Source organism: Brassica napus, unplaced genomic scaffold (genome assembly GCF_020379485.1).
Source record: "Brassica napus cultivar Da-Ae unplaced genomic scaffold, Da-Ae ScsIHWf_1526;HRSCAF=2126, whole genome shotgun sequence".
In the NCBI taxonomy this organism is placed as follows: Eukaryota; Viridiplantae; Streptophyta; class Magnoliopsida; order Brassicales; family Brassicaceae; genus Brassica; species Brassica napus.
In genome coordinates, this window is record NW_026014943.1 from 90,001 (window position 1) to 95,000 (window position 5,000).

General features: G+C 39.9%; 1 non-coding gene across 1 annotated transcript in view; it reads left to right on the top strand.

The window, feature by feature from the left end:
- Positions 1-38, top strand: part of LOC125597726 — a 156-nt gene extending 118 nt beyond the window's left edge. Inside the window, exon 1 of the ribosomal RNA XR_007331929.1 lies at positions 1-38. This exon is cut by the window's left edge and continues 118 nt beyond it. This is a non-coding gene — a ribosomal RNA (5.8S ribosomal RNA).
- The last annotated feature ends 4,962 nt before the right edge of the window (positions 39-5,000 follow it).

Sequence of the window (5,000 nt, forward strand, 5' to 3'; positions counted from 1 at the left end):
CAAGCCTTCTGGCCGAGGGCACGTCTGCCTGGTTGTCACAAATCGTCGTCCCCCCATCCTCTCGAGGATATGGGACGGAAGCTGATCTCCCGTGTGTTACCGCACGCGGTTGGCCAAAATCCGAGCTAAGGACGTCAGGAGCGTCTTGACATGCGGTGGTGAATTTAATTCTCGTTGTTATAAAACATGTGTGGATTGCCATTAACCAAGACAAGAAGAGAAGAAGGCCCAACGGCCATGATCAGACCCGACCACGGCCGTGTCCAAGAGGAGAGAGAGAGAGCCGACTTTAGGAGAGAGAGAGGCGGCCAGAAGCTTAGAGAGAAAAGGAAACCCTTTCCTTTTCCTTATAGATGTTATCTTTCCTTTTATGTATTTAGTAGATTTCCTATTTCATGTAGGATTAGGATAAGTACTCTTTCCATTTATCTCTATCTTGTAATCCTTATATAAGGAACCCCTTTGTTGATTAATAATAGAGCACGAAATATTCAGTCTCAAACCCTTCTTTTACAACACGTTATCAGCACGATAGTCTCTAGACCCTGAGACAAAACCATAAACTAAAATCCGTCACACATAAACCCTAAATCAGGCGGAACTTCAAATCAATCGATCTCTCCAACCCCGACGAACCAGACGACGAGCCACATATCAAATTGAAGCCCTGGACGAGATGAATCTATAAGCGCAAACCGTTAGTCGATCCGATCTCAGACGCGCCATCACTCGCAGAAACAATACACGGCGCCGACTTAGTTCTTTGGAACCCTAATCCGAACCTACAAGATTTTCTAGCCAATTTCAGATCCTATGAAAGATAAGTTTATCATACCTTAGTAGTTTGATGATATCTTGTTCAGATTATGGTGTTCATGTAATCTAATACTCCTTGTTTATTTTTTCATGAGCTGAGAGGAATTGGTGCAAAGATCTAATCCCGACGAACCCTAATTCGTCCTAGCTCGCGTTCCAGCTCGTCAGCATCCGATCAGCTCCAGCCATAAGGTGTTCCTGATCCTAGACGACCTCAGCTTCCAGTTCATATCACAGCCAGCTCGAGTTCCCAATCAACCAGCTCGCAAAGGAAGCAACTCGCGACCCGATAGGAGGCAACGTCCGTCCAACACGCGTCCGAGGTTTATCCGTCCATCTTGGTGGTCCGGTTCAACCCTAAAAACAGAGGTATACCGATTAATCTGAGAACCTAGTGATCAAACCTAAAACCCTAAGAGTTCTTGATCAAACCCTAAAATTAATAGGAATTAAAATTGATCATCTCATAATCACTAGATTGAAATCGATTCCAACTAGAACATGTTTGATTGTTTTATTGTTTCTGATTTAAATTATAAGAAACCCTAAATCTGGAATCAAAACCCTAAACCTTAAAAGCTAGAATCCGATTTTAAAAGTGTTCTTGCTTGATTGAAATCTTGATTGATTGAGGTTTAGGATTGATAGATTGATTGATAGATCTAATCTCTAAATTCGAAATTCTTAAAGCCTTGAAACCCTTAATCGGCTACTTGAAAGTTTTAAGATCCTAAATCTCGTTTTGATTTCCTAAAAGGTTTTGAAATCTTAAATCTAATAAAAGTCTTAAAAGATTGAAAGTTTAAAAATAATTTTTGAGAGTTAGGTTGCTAGATTGATTGATTCTAAAATCTAGTTGAAACATTACCAACCTTGAAATTGGTAAACTTGATATGTATTGTGTGGCATTGTGTTTTGTCATGAATCATATTGGACGACCGTAAGGTCTAATGCATTGCACACACACGTGGCCTTGTGCCCTTGATTAAGATTAAAGCCGTTTGGCTTAATACATATCTAAGTGGCTGTATAGCCTAGCATCCGGATAGTCACATGACCCGGACTGCATCATGATCCGATCCTTAAGATCGTTGTATCACATAATAATCGTGAAAGTCTAAGGCATTACATTGCAAAGCCGTATGGCCTTATATCCGGATTGATATATAAACCGGATTGTATCATGAACCAATCTCTAAGATTTCTGTATCACACTAACATGGCCGTGTGACCTGACTCACACTATGATCGATTGTTTTCATAGATGCGTAAAAAATTGTTTGTGGCCGAGCTTGCTATATCATGCGGCTGCATGAGCCACATTGTGAACCTAAATTTTAAATGACAATGTGACTCAGATATCGAAAAGGGATTTGGTGATACAATCACCAAGGAAAACAATGAGAATGAATTGGTACATGATTCCATCATCTCACTGAAGGTCTAAAAGATCAGTACATCACTATGGAAAATCCACTAGACTTTGGGGATGCTTTACAGCATAGAAATTACCACCAGAAAACGGTGTTGCTTCCAAAGGCTAGAAATGACTAGAAAAATCTAAGATTCTTGGATTACAAAGTCATGGATGAGTACAACTCAGTCTTGTTTAAGACAGTCCCGGTGCTGAGACTTTGTGGTGAAGTAGTAACCAAGAAAGAGTTACTAGAGAAGACCTATTCCACATTCCATGTGTCGAAAGTCATACTGCAACAGTATAGAATAAAAGGCTTCGCGACTTATACTGATCTGATCGCATGTCTGCTTCTCGCCGAGGCAAACAACAAGCTCCTGATAAAAATCAGTGATGCTAGACCAGCCGGAGTAGCAGCCATGACAAAGACCAAATTTTCGATACGACTAGTCTTATTGCTTTATGATTGCAATTGTGTTTACTTTAACCTATGGATCATTCACGATTTTTATATATAAATAGAATTGGTCTTAAGTTTATTGAATCTTGCCTGATCTTACTTGAACATATGAATGTTTTAAAGTGTTGCCTAAAGGGCATAAAACCGAGTAAGAAATCATGAAAGGTATAGAAAGCCTAGTAAGAAACTATGGCTAAGGCATTTGCCTATAAGGCATTATACACACCCAAAGAAAACGTGGTCCATTGAGTTATAATGAATGGTTTCCAAATAAGAAACAATGGAAAAACTAGAAGGAAACAAGTTCCTTCAGATTTTGAAAGAAAAATCGCCTAAGACCTTGAAAGAAAGTGATCGATACTATACCCATAATCTCTACTGATTTAAACTATGCTAAGGATCAGTATGATAAAAGAGGCAAGAGAAGTAGTGACTATAATCATATATCCCACGAAATTACACTATATGGCAAGATAGGATTAGCCATCCTAAAGTTTAAACTTGATGCAAAGAAATTGTAAAGGCACCGAGTTATCCCGTAAAGATCTCACGTTGTGAAACATGTACACATAGGAAAACTCATTAGGCTTAATAATCCCAAAGCACCACGACCTTATAGTATGGTCATGAGGGGGAGAGAGGATAAACCCATGATCAATACTACAAGTTCGTGTACTATGGTCTAAAGACCATGTTATATGGCTCGGCCATTACTCGGCCATAAAGGGCCATTACCCGGCCAAAGAGAGGCCATGATACAAACGGCCAAACCAAAGTGGCCATCACCTAGAAATGGCTTGGCCACGACTTGGCCATGACTTGGCCGTGACTTGTCTGAATAGTGCAGGCCTGGCCGCACACAATCCATGACTCGGCCAAAGAGGCCGAAGAGACCATTAGAGACAACGGCCTGGCCGCAAAGGCCATAACCGGCCAGAGAGGCCATTACCTATAAAAGGTTCGGCCAATACCTACAAGCTTGGGGACATAATGAATTTACATGTGTAGAATGATAAATAAGATCATATGCATCAGTCCATATAAGTGAGCATAGATATTCCCATCTAAAGAATGAATACGGGTCATTAAAACCAGACAAACCATCTTAAGAGATTTTGAATAAACCACCACATACATATGTGTGCCGTCTAAGATGGAACCTCAAAAGAGGATTGGGAATATATTTTGGATAGGAGTATGACTTTCTCCACGAATTCAAAGAAAGCTTGAGCCAAAACATGGGTGATTAAGATAGAGGCCAGGTACGGCTTGCAGGGATCCGACTATCCAAACATTAAAGGAGAAAGTTTATAAGCTGGATAAAGAAAGAGTAAAGGAATGATAAGAATGGTTTTAACCACCATTGTCTTGGCAAGATCCTCGGACTAGAGAATATGATATAAGACGTCCAAAGAAAGATTATACAAAGCTATCTAATTGAGAAGCTAATCGAGATGCCAGACACTGACCCGAAAAGAATGACTAAGTCATAACCAGCTTAGCACCAAATGAAACGTCCTAGAAGAGACATAATCAAGTTGCTACTGAGTCTATACAAGATAGACCAAGTGTTCCACAAAGATAAAGGAACCTCGGATAGAAAGAGAAGAGAAAGGTGCATAGACAGATCCGAGGTCATGATAAGAGAAACCATACCAGACACTGAGAGATAAGGCTGGCCAGCTAAACATCTAAGGTACCAAACCAAGTGGCTTGGGACGCCAAGCTACTAGGTAACAAAGGTCCTGGATAATGAAATCTCAAAGTGATCAGATCATGTCTGGAACATAATGGAACCACATGAAAGTGTCGACACACACACACATGAATGTTATATAAAGATGCATAAGAGAATAGCACTTGAACATAAAGAGATAAGCGAGGATCATGAACCCACGAATGAGTACTCATCATACAATCATAGAATCATAAAGATTATAAAGAATAGAAAAGATAGACGTGGAGGTTCAAAGTATCTAAAGAGAGATGAGCGTATTGGCCATATACATATACAGAAACGCCATCCGATAAACCAGTGAAATAGATGGATCTTGTGAGATAAAGAAACCGTGAGAGAGGACACATGATCACGTGGTCTTGAGTGTTCATGTCTTCCTACTAACAGCATTAGATCATAGCTTGATACACAAGGTACTCACAGAGATCAAAGGAACAGATTATAAGGAGATAAAATCCTATGTGGTGATTGCTGCTACAGATTTTCGATATTAAACCAAGTCTGGTCATAAAGAAAGAAATAGATACAATACTGATGTAGTAAGCAGCATATGGATCACTGGATAAGATAAG